The sequence below is a fragment of the Papaver somniferum genome, chromosome 4 (assembly GCF_003573695.1).
Source record: "Papaver somniferum cultivar HN1 chromosome 4, ASM357369v1, whole genome shotgun sequence".
Classification (NCBI taxonomy): Eukaryota; Viridiplantae; Streptophyta; class Magnoliopsida; order Ranunculales; family Papaveraceae; genus Papaver; species Papaver somniferum.
In genome coordinates this window covers 95,026,325-95,039,333 of record NC_039361.1, presented here as the reverse complement: position 1 = coordinate 95,039,333, position 13,009 = coordinate 95,026,325, and positions in this window count along the sequence as shown.

Here is a 13,009-nt window from a genome sequence, read left to right as displayed (position 1 = left end):
GACGGATTACTGAAAAATTACCGAATATTGATAATTGGATCAATATTCGAGCAATTGAGCAAGTATTGCTCAATTCGACGGATTATTTATTGGTGATGTGACCCAATAAAATATTAACTAAAATATTATACAATTAATATGCGTGTTTTTTACTGGATCAACATAAATTTATTCGTGTGTGAACATGCTCAGAATGATGATTTGTTGAGCGTTTGTTCAAGACCCAAGTTTTTTATCGATTGTTCGTTAATTGGTGGATCGCTGAAAATAGGTCGAGTGAAAAAGGACCAACCACGTGTAATTATGGACGTTCACGTGGTGCCCGAGCACTTGAGTGAGTGTGCACCAGAGTTGGTGAAAGAATGATGATTAAATGCTGGTTTCATCATTTACTGAAATAGTGCTCGTCTGAGCATCAGGTAATGAAACCTAATTTATGGATGAGTGAGGGTCCGGCCAAGAAGGCATGGAACCGTGCCTTGAGGATGTGGGACCAGCTGATGGTCGATTGAGAAAATCCCAAGTTGTTTGGAAAGAGCTTGGACCCAATATGAGTAATTGCACAAATTAGGTCAAAATTAGGAAAACGTGTGGGACCGGCTTTGTGCAATCCCTAGGGACGACCATGGTCGGTCAAGAGGGCATGCACATGTTACCATGATGTCCATGTTTCCGTACTGAGAGTTTCAGCATTTTCTGATGCGCGTTAGAGCAACATTGTGAATTTTCAGAAGAGTTTCATCTTGACTGAAATTCTTGATTTTTGCTGGAATGAGCATGTATGCTCAATTGATCAATATTTTATAAATATCAAAAATAAAATATTTTAATATTCTTTTTGTGAGTAGCCTAGTCGGTCATGTGACCATATTGACTTCTGGCGTTTTCATGGTTTGCGCAGTATTTGAGAAAATATGGAGAAACCATGATTTTTGCAAACAGGGGAGTTTCACAAGATGATAAAAATAACAATTTATGAAAAATTAGGGATTATAAGGTGTGGGACCGGCCACGGCTAGGGCATGGCCGACCGGCTAATTACCTGGTCCCGCAACACATTTCCCTATTTTTTATTATTGTTTTTCGTGAAACTACACAAAATTGGGGAAAACACAAAATATGGAGAAACCATGAGTTTTGCTCAAACATGGAAAGATGCTGAGATGGAGGAGTCTTCATGAGTTTATGAAAACAACAAAAATAAGGAAAAATAATGGAGCAAGCATGGGACCGACCACGGCTAGGGCACAGCCGGCCGGCCGGTGGTCCCGGCCCATGGGTGCTTCTCCATTATTTTAATATTGTTATTTTCTCTCTCCTGTTTTGTACGGGATTCCTCATTTGTCCATATTTTGGATGTGCATTCGCGCATTTGGGTGCTCGTTCGTGCATCATTGTCGAGTACACTTGCACTATTTTATGGGGCTTACTCAGTGGTAGTCCAGATGCCCGATTGTTGAGTATTTATCACTAATTTATTAAATTCAGTAGAGAATGATTCATGAAACTGAGTAATAAAAGTGAGTATTCAATTCATAGGATCAGCTGTGGATTCGACCATGAATTCGGAATAATAAAATAGGTATTACCATTCCATGGGATCGTGGATTCGACCATGTAATCGGAGTAATAAAATAAATGGTGATATTACCATTTCATGAGACCAGCCGTGGGTTCGACCATGAAATCAGAGTAATATCTATTACCATTTCATGAGATCAGCCGTGGATTCGATCATGAAATCGGAGTAATACATTTATTTATTACTATTTCGATCATGAAATAGGAGTAATGAGATAAGATAGATTATCTTCTAGGAATTCAGTGGTGAATGTCATGGTAGAATTTAATCTCTTGTGTATATTCGGTGAATCAGCGGGTGTTTCCGATGTCCTGAAGACGTTATTGCTCTCAATATTACGGAGAACCGTCTGGGTCTATATACGGTCTCTCTACATAGTCAGGGAACAATGAGTATCACCGACGTCCTGAAGGCGTTATTGCTCTCAATCTTACGGAGAACCGCCCAATCGTTCTTCTATGTAGAGGCAGGTACCTCTATGTAGTCAGGGAACAACGAGTGTCACCGACGTCCTGAAGGCGTTTTGTCCTCTCAACAAACAATTATGTATGGAGGACCGCCCAATCTTTCTTCTACATAGAGGGACGCGATGAAATGCACAGCATCGAACGCTCAGCAAGTGGGAGGCCTTTCGAGAATCATATTCATCGTGGCTCTGAGAGGTACTCAATCAGAGATCGTGGTTCACGAATCGTAAAATATGAATCGTCACATGCGTTCCTGAAGCCGGGTCAGAAACATGCAGTATCATGATTTTATGATTTTGACCCTTGTCGAAAATCCACCATCAACATTAAGTCCCCTGCTTAGTGAGGGACGGTCATGTGCCGCAGTAAGCATTAGATGGTGATTTTCTACGAGATGAGCAGAAGAACTCAGTCGTACAAAGGTATTTTCAAAACCCCGATTTTCTCCAATGGTGTCATGTACAAGCAAATGCTCAGGTGAGGATCCTGATGGTGTGATGGAGTGTCATCTCGTGGTCACGGAGAGATGAGGCACTGCTGATTTGGAAGATCGGGTATCCTGTTTTGGTCGGTTTAATGTTTGCGGGCCCGAGCCCAAAAAGAAATCCTTGTTTTAGGAACAGACGTGCGTCGTTCGTAGTTAAGAAACAAACAAAATATAGTGATGCAAATTTTGTCTACGCGCTTTCACGAAAGCCTTTTTTTTAAATATGTGAGATTTCACAAAAAAGAATAAACTCTCGTTTCAAAGGTGGATGCTCGTACAAGAGAAAAAGGTTTTTTTTTTAATAGACGTGACTGTTAGTAATAAAAATTTTGTTGATGAGCTTTCATGAATTTTTTTATTTTCGATATGTGATCTTTCATAAATTTTTGAAAATATACTCGTTTCAAACACGGATGCTCGCGCGAAGGAGAAATATATATATATTTTCAGATTTACGTGAGTTTCACGTTAAAATATATTTTTGTAAAGTCAATGTTTTGATTTTGAACAACTGTTGAAAGTAGACAATTATACATGGTGAAATAATGTCTATATGTGAGTTTTCATAATTGTAGAATGGACGTCTATCCAATTTTTGAAAAACCAGTGAATGTTCACGCAGTGAAAATCTATGTGAAATTAAGTTTTTGATTTTCAACAATTGCTAGAAATAAACAATTTTTGATGAAATACTGTTTGCATGGATTTTGTGATCTGGTAGTGTATGCACAAAACCAATGAGTGTTCACTCGGCGGGAGTTGCTCACACGGTGAAAATAATGTGAATGTTCACATGATGGAAGTTTCGTGAATTGTTCATAGTTTTATGAAAATCACGTTATGGTTGTGAATAACGAATTTTGTTCGTCTTTGCAGGTCTGAAGGAGCGAACAAATTCTCGAGATTGTAATCACTATAGCTAGTGAAATTGTAAATAGGTAAGAGTTGGATAGTTACCATTTTTTTAGACGTTGTTGTGAGCATATTTATTCCATGATTCATTGTTTTGTTGAATCCTGCGCTTTGTATGAATGATGTGCCGAAGTATCCACTTCGCAAGAATGACTGACTCCCATGATGATAATTCCAAAGATGGTGTTTCCAGAGATGACATCTCTACGAATGCAACTTTAAGAAATGGTACTTCTGGGACCTCTGAGTGATGATGAGATATCCTTCATATTGAGTTGTACTTCTGGTTATTTCATTAGATTTACCACAGGATGATCGAATAGTTAGATCCCGAATCAATGTAGACTCCACGGAAATGGAAGAAAGTCTACGGGAGGGAGAACCCAGCATTAAGGACTCCAGGATGACTTGCAGTCCCCAGCCGTTTCTTTGGTGAGTTGTTAGCGCTCCTTGTGTCATGACTTTTCCATGCCTGTGCAATTTGGATCACGAGACCAAGGTTTGTTATTTATTTTCAGACTTTTGCTCAATGACGGTCTTCAACTTGTTCCCGACAAACAATTCAGGAATCCAGCATTGACGAAGAAGTCGATATAAGTATCTCTTTCGTGCGGGTGATCGTGGCATCTCATTGAATGAAATAATAATAATTGTTGTCGATGTACCCAGGAGGAAATCATTGTAGATAAGCAGCATGTTGATGAAGCGTGCTCTTCTTCTTTGGGACATGAGAATATGGAGGATTCCCGAAATCCCGAACCGAATGAAGATAGTAGAGTTTCCAGTGTAGATTCCGGCATTGCCGAGCCTTCAAATGATTTAGAGACTCCTCCAGTAAGTACATCTCCTGTAATTTCTTCATATAAATATGAAATCGTTGATTTGTGAAGGAATGAATGAGAATCCATGTAAATTTATTAATAACTTTGCCGAAATACGTCACCAGAAAATTTCAGACTTCAGATTTTACTAGAAATGTTGTAGAATCCTCGTCTGAAATCGTATTTTCGCGGTCTGCATATGCATCTTCAAGCCCAGGAAATTACCAAGCTTTTTGAAAGAAGATTTTTGAACTTTGAGCATTTTTAGGGACTGAAAAAGGAGAAATAGTGAACTTCCAGGAGACCTTCGGAACTTCTTCAGATTGCACGTTGTCTGATGTATTGGCTACATATCCTTGCTCGTCCATCCGATTGTTATGAAATTTTGATATGTTGTAGAGAATATTCATACGAAGAGAATGGTATATGACTAAACCTTATATTACTTACCAATTGCTCCCAGATCATCGTTTCATATAGGGCAGTGCAGAATTTCTTCAGATGCGCTTGTTTGAAAACATGTTTCATGACTTCTATACTATTTGCTCATGTCTTGGATGCATATTAGACAAATTAGATAGTGATAGTTCACTTACATGCTGGGGTTTATGATTGTGTTGGGTTTTCATGTTTAAGACGCTCTAATCCCATGTAATCTTCGCATTAGGTGCCAAATGCCGAAGTTGGGAATGATAGAACCAACAATGATGAATTGAGAAATCCAGGGGTTGTTGATGATGAGACACGCATAAATGCACCTCAAGACCATGAAATGCTTGCGGTTGATGCTGCAGAGGTGACTGAAACTCCAATTATGCCCGAGATGGTGGAACCCGAGTCGACAATGGAAGAACTACTCAGACAGAAGTTGTTTCTATGGCTGCTGATGATGCTCCAGTGACGGAGAACCGCATGATAGTGCATGAATATCTTCATGCAGTGATTGCTTTTACTCCTCCGTTTAGTAAGACACTCCAGGGACAGAAGTATTGTTACTCGAGATGTACTCTTTGATTGGGAGTACAACTTGAAGAATGCTGAAGAATCCGACTTTAATCTGAAGTGGCTTCGTCAAAAGGTTGATGCTATCAAGGAACTAGTAGAAGGTAACACGCCTTTCACCAGTGAGGCCGTGATGAAGAAGATGGCTGAAGTTGCTGAGTTGACCAGGAAGCTGGAGTCGGAGAGAGCAACTTTGCAAGTCTTGGAGGATGCAAAAAAGCAGAAATCATATTTCGCCGACTTTCTTTAGTTTTCTTTCCATAGTCTCTCGAACTTTGAACTTCTGAGATATGTGAGGCTTTTAGATTTCGGTTTTGGTTTTGATTTCTTGATTGGTGAGTGATTGAGAATTTTCTTTGGTTTTTGGATCTGATAGAGATTTTTTCTTAAATAAAGAACTTTGATAAATTGATGAATTCAAATACTGGATGCGAGTATTGCAAAGGTTTTGGAGGGATCGAAAATACATGTGAAAGAAAATCCGAAAAGCAAACCAAATATTTACGTGTCTGGTAGGGAACGTCTGAATTGCCGAAGAATACCTCAAACATCAAAAGCTTTGAGCCAATTCTCATGAATTACTGGTATGGTCCTACCATCCATGTTGATTAGCTTGTAGTATCCTCCAATTATGGATCTTGCAACCATAAAAGGTCTTTACCAATTGGAGATCCTTGCAGAATGGAGATCACGTTTAGCTTCCTTAAGAACTAAATCTCCTTCCTAGAATTTGTTAGGCTTGGTTGTACGTACCTTGAGTATCTATTTCTGATTTGGGATTCCCCGAGCAGTGGAATTCCATGGTTGTGGTACATGTGGACACTCGCGTAGAGGGAAGCATCTAGGATACTTTTTATCAAACTCAGCCATTATTCTGGAGATGACCGTGTTGGTGGAGTGCTGAATTTTGAGAGGTTCTGCATCTAACCACTTAGTGAAGTATTGCTGAGGCGAAACTAACCACTCATAACGTTTGGTGATAGCTAGGTTTTGAGCGGAACTGAGTCCCCGGACTAAGGCAACATATTTAAAAGTTGGTAATACATATGCATCAGGAAAATGAGACTTTCCTGAGTGCGAAACCTTCTGACGAATTCGTGGGCGCTTTCCACAGGTTTTTGTGTGAGTTCCATCAAGGCTTCGGCTTTTCCCAAATGCTCGAACGGTTGATCATCTTCCGCGTCAGAGCTTTCTTCAATGGAGAAATGCGCATCTGAAGATGATGATATCGCACTAACTTTTCCATCATGAATCCATGCTCGCCCAAGGACCATGTCATATCCTGGATCCTCCTTAATTATAAATAATTTAGTTTCTGTCCAGATTGAATCATTCCTTATATTGAGAATGATGTAACCGTAAGCATCTCTGGAGATTCCTTCATGGTCTCTGACTGAGATCGGAGCATGATTTGCTTCTTGTCGAGTGATGCCAGCGGCTCTGAGAGTTTTCAAGGGGATGATGTTAACAACAGTGCCAACATCGACCAACACTTGCTTGAATTCATTTCCATTGAGGTGGACTGTAGTGAGAAGTCCCCAGTCATACATCTCTTTGTATGTTGCCGGAGGTTCAGGGAGCGTCTCCTGAATTGTTAGTCGTTTCCCTGACAGTGGTTTAGTGCAGTAAACATGTCATCTCTTTGAGCCTTTGATAAGTACAACAACTCGCAGACATGCTCAATTAAGGATTTAACTGCTTCCTTGACCGGTTGCTCGGAGAGTGCAAACGTTCTGATAGGGAGAGGATTTCTGTGCACTCCTTCAGTCCCCAGTTCCCCAGAGTCGGCCTTCTCTTTGAATATGCGCTTCAAAGCTATGCAATCACTTGTTGGATGACTGACATACCTATGGAAGCAACAGTAGCGTGGATTTTCCACTTCTTTTTCTGTTGGCTCTCTTCTGATGGGATGTAGTTTGATCGCACCGTCTCGAATCTAGACTTCCAATAACTAGATCACCTCTTCAATGGGAAAAGGGAAATCTGGCTCTTCTTGGTCGTTCTGCTGACGCTAAGCCGGTGGTTGTGCATTTCTAACCTGATTTTCCTTCCTTGGTGCTTTTGCAGGATGGGATGCTGGAGGAGCATTCTTATGTTATTGCGCCTCAGATTTCCTTTTGCCTCCTTCATCAACATGCATGGAAGGTTGAACACTGTATTTTTTATTGACTAGGCGTCTGATGTTGCTTCGAGTGTCTCGCGGCTCCTCGGTTTTGACAGTTTTTGTTCTTTCCAGTAAGGCTGGAGTAGTAGTTGTTGATCGCTTAGCCGCTTCATGGAGTTCTGAGAAAGTTTGGAACCGGAGATTTTCCAGCAAGGCTCTGTAGACAGGGATCATCCAGTTGATGCAAAAGTCCACCAATTGTTGTTCAGTAACATTAGGATCATGACACTCCAAGGATTGAATTCTGAACCTATTAACATATTCGTTCGGATGTTCGGTGTTTTTATGAGCCATTCTCCCTAAGTCAGAATGAGTAATCTGCTCTGAAACGAAAAATTATTTCCTGTAGAAGGCAGTAACCATTTATCCCCAATTAGCGATGCTCCTTGGTGCGATGTTGTTGTACCAAGTATATGCTCGGCCGGTCAGAGACTTTGAGAACTCCTTCAGTTGACGACATCATTGTGTTCATGTTCTCCTAATGCCTCAAGGAGTCGAGAAACATTCTCTCGGGCGTTCCCCGTTCCATTGTAAAGTGTGAACGTTGGAGAAGTATATCCCTTCGGGAGAGAAATCCTCTATACAACATAGGAATAGGGAGGTTGATGACGATGGACAGATGGTTCCTTGCACTTTCCTCTATCCTTCATGAATCGCTCTAGATCTTCACGAGTGATGAAATCGACAGACTTCTTTATCGTCAATTGTGTGGACTGGAACAACTTCAAGATCAAATGTTTCCTTGGCTTTTCCATTCTCCCGAATCTTTTCTGACATCTTGTCAGTGAGAGTTTTGAGATAATTGCACAACTCTTTCTGTGTTGCAGCCATGTCAGTCTGTTTTTAGCGAGAACTTCCTGGACCTTCATGAGATCGTCTATGGTAGGTGGATTATCTCTGACCTCTTCGGGATGCCGGCCGAAGAGAGGATGATTTTCAACGTTGTTTTGAGGAGGAGTGGTACCACAATCATTGGAAGCATGAATGGTTTCTGGAATACCATCATTGTTATTGTTGCTAGTACTAGCGTCGTTTGCATTTGTAACTAACCCAGACCTAAGACCAGCCATTTTGTGAGAGTGTGAGATTGTAACCGAGAGATTAATCTCCCACTGTGGTCGCCAATCTGTGGATGGGGAAAACGGTTTGCTGGTTTTTTAGGTAATGAGGGAATCACCGTGTGATGGAGATTCCTAGAACCGGCCAAACTGCTCAACCTCACACAGATGCACTACAAAGGGAGTGCTTAGATTCGAGAGATCAATCTGTAGGACTCCGGCCTAAACCAAGTCAATGGCCGTTCCAGAGTCAATTCGGTCGCAAAGAGGGAGATGGGTTGATCTGTAGGAGGAAAGCTGAGAATTGTGTGGGATCGGTGATGATCAAGGATTGTGGATGTGTTGAAGGTTTTTGCAATAATTGTGAACTGCCAAAGTTGAGTTCTGTGAATAATTTTTTATCGAGTTGTTGACGAATGATGATCGATGATGATGATGTTGTTGTCCTCGATTCAGACTTATTTATATTGCAAGAATGATGAACACCCTGATCCCTGTAAGTGTGACGGTTTCTTGAGTGAAAGAGTGGGAAAGTGGAAGATCGTGGTGAAACCAGTTCCAGGTCGTGCGTAGACTTGGTTGATCATTCATCCACTACTTTGCTAACTCCTTCAACCATTGCACGACTTACTCACATTCTCTCTTTGTGGATGTATCCACGTGCCGTAGGCCGCTAGACCAAAACCCTAAGTGATATCCCCCATTTGTGACGTGATTGATGTCTCACGAATCGTGGAGTCTGCATGACATACGTGTGTTTAATTAGTCACGTTGACTGATTTAGACAATCAGTCTAGGTTTTGTTGAATTGAGCATGAATGGCGAAATGCTCAGTGGAACATTCGAGTAACTGAGCAAGTGTTGCTCGATGAATTACTGGATATTGATGGTTGGACCAATATTTGAGCAATTGAGCAAGTGTTGCGAACTACTGAATATTGATAATATTGATAGTTGGGAAATTGAGAAAGTATTGCTCAATTCGACGAATTACTGAATATTGATAGTTTGATCAATATTCGAGCAATTGCTCAATTCGACGGATTACTGAAAAATTATTGAATACTGATAATTGGATCAATAGTCGAGCAATTGAGCAAGTATTGCTCAATTCGACGGATTATTTATTAGTGATGTGACCCAATAAAATATTAATTAAAATATTGGTAGATTACTAAATATTATACAATTAATCCGCGTGTTGCTTACTGGATAAACATAAATTTATTCGGTGTGTGAACATGCTCAGAATGATGATTTGTTGAGCGTTTTTTCAAGACCCTAGTTTTTGATCGATTGTTGGTTAATTGGTGGATCGCTGAAAATAGGTCGAGTGAAAGAGGACCGACCACGTGGAATTATGGACGTCCACGTGGTGCCCGAGCGCTTGAGTGAGCGTGCACTAGAGTTAGTGAAAGAATGATGATTAAATGCCGGTTTCATCATTTACTGAAATAGTGCTCGTCTGAGCATTAGGTAATAAAACCTAATTTCTGGATGAGTGAGGGACCGTCCAAGAAGGCATGGAACCGACCCTTGAGGGTGTGGGACCAGCTGATGGTCGATTGAGAAAATCCCAAGTTTTTTGGAAAGAGCTTGGACCCAATATGAGTAATTGCACAAATTAGGTCAAAATTAGGAAAATGTGTGGGACCGACTTTGTGCAAGCCCTAGGGACGACCATGGTCGGTCAAGAGGGCATACACGTGTTACCATGGTGTCCATGTTTCGATACTGAGAGTTTCAGCATTTTCTGATGTGCGTTAGAGCAACATTGTGAATTTTCAGAAGAGTTTCAACTTGACTGAAATTCTTGATTTTTGCTGGAATGAGCATGTATGCTCAATTGATCAATATTTTATAAATATCAAAAAGAAATATTTTAATATTCTTTTCGTGAGTAGCCTAGTCGGTCATGTGACCATGTTGACTTTTGGCGTTTTCATGGTTTGCTCAATATTTGAGAAAATATGGAGAAACCATGATTTTTGCATACAGGGGAGTTTCACAAGATGTGAAAAATAAAAATTTATGAAAAATTAGGAATTGTAAGGTGTGGGACCGGCCACGGCTAGGGCACGGCTGACCGGCTAAGTTTCCCGGTCCCGCAACACCTGTCCCTATTTTTTATTATTATTTTTCGTGAAGCTACACAAAATTGGGGAAACCACAAAATATGGAGAAACCATGAGTTTTGCTCAAACAAGGAAAGTTGCTGAGATGGAGGAGTTTTCATGAGTTTATGAAAACAACAAAAATAAGGAAAAATAATGGAGGAAGCATGGGACCTGCCACGGCTAGGGAACGGCCGGCCGGCCTGTGGGCCTGACCCATGGGGGCTTCTCCATTATTTTAATATTATTATTTTCTCTCTCCTGTTTTGTGCGGGATTCCTCATTTGTCCATATTTTGGATGTGTATTCGCGCATTTGGGTGCTCGTTCATGCATCATTGTCGAGTGCACTTGCACTATTTTATGGGGCTTACTCAGTGGTAGTCCAAATGCTCGATTGTTGAGTATTTATCACTAATTTATGAAATTCAGTGGAGAATGATTCATGAAACTGAGTAATAAAAGTGAGTAGTTTTTTTATTATCAATTCATAGGATCAGCCGTGGATTCGACCATGAATTCAAAATAATAAAATAGGTATTACCATTCCATGGGTTCGTGGATTCGACCATGAAATCGGAGTAATAAAATAAGTGGTGATATTACCATTTCATGAGACCAGTCGTGGGTTCGACCATGAAATCGGAGTAATATCTATTACCATTTCATGAGATCAGCCGTGGATTCGATCATGAAATCGGAGTAATACATTTATCTATTATCATTTCGATCATGAAATAGGAGTAATGAGATAAGATAGATTATTTTCTAAGAATTCAGTGGTGAATGTCACGGTAGAATTTAATCTCTTGTGTATACTCAGTGAATCAGCGGGTGTTTCCGATGTCCTGAAGACGTTATTGCTCTCAATCTTACGGAGAAACATCTGGGTCTATACACGGTCTCTCTACATAGTCAGGGAACAATGAGTATCACCGACGTCCTGAAGGCGTTATTGCTCTCAATCTTACGGAGAACCGCACAATCGTTCTTCTATGTAGAGGCAGGTACCTCTATGTAGTCAGGGAACATCGAGTATCACCGACGTCTTGAAGGCATTTTGTCCTCTCAACAAACAATTATGTATGGAAGACCGCCCAATCTTTCTTCTACATAGAGGGACGCGATGAAATGCACAGCATCGAACGCTCAGCAAGTGGGAAGCCTTTCGAGAATCATATTCATCGTGGCTCTGAGAGGTACTCGATCAGAGATTGTGAAAACGGTTCACGAATCGTAAAATATGAACTGTCACATGCGTTCCTGAAGCCGGGTCAGAAACATGCAATATCATGATTTTACGATTTTGACCCTTGTCGAAAATCCACCATCAACAAAGTACAAAAATAGGTACTAATAATATAGAAAATTGAGATCAAAATAGACAAATAAATGCGTCTATCAGATACCCCCAAACTTATTATTTGCTAGTCCTGAGAAAATATAATAATAAAAATCCTAACTCACTGTCGCAGGCATCGATATTGCACTTAGCATGTGCAACAAGCCTTTAAACCCCTAGGTGGCCCTAGTGGCCGAGTTATAGTCTCAGGAGGGTTTACAAGAGGTGTACCCACAAAAACTTAACTCCAGACCCTAGCTATTTACGTAGAACCTTGGAATAGCACTAAAGAACCTCCTTGGTTGACATACTCTCCTTGACTACAGGAGCAAGTACCATGATACGAAATTCCAATTGTTGTACACGAGTTTGCACTCACATACTAAAATTCATATATAAGTGACAGAGCTCTACTCAGATAGTCGCACTATGGACATCAATATTCGGAATCAACAAATCACATGATAGATTAAGAAGATGGATATAGAGAAAAACATAGATGGTTTTGATGTTGACTAAGGTGAACGATATTTCCCATATCTGTCTGAAGGCCACTGCCAAGATGAACCTATCCTAATGGACTGAGATACTGTTCTGACTAATATCAACATAACTAGTATATACAAGGGAACCAGTAATCGATAATCCTAATTCTAGATCAACTCAGCTGGAATAAACAAGGGCACCAATGGTCGATTAATTGAACATTAACTCATTAATGATTAGATCTTGCGGATCCAAGCGCATGCTTCTTGTCAGCAGATTACATGGTAATTCGTGTAGATCCTGCGTTCCACACTTGTTTAGACGACGGAGACAAAGAAAACACACACATATTGCTATCCGATTGGTCTGATTTGCCTGGTCTTTTTTTTTTTTTGTAACTCAATCACTCTATCTCATCCTAACAGTGCTAACAATTCGATGCCTGTGCCCCACCAAATCACTTAGAGAAACATATTTTTTTAAAAGAAAATAAAATTAAAACAGAAGGTGAAAAGGACTCAACGAGATATGGCGAAACTACCATGTTATTTCTAACACCTGAGCTTTGTGCTTTT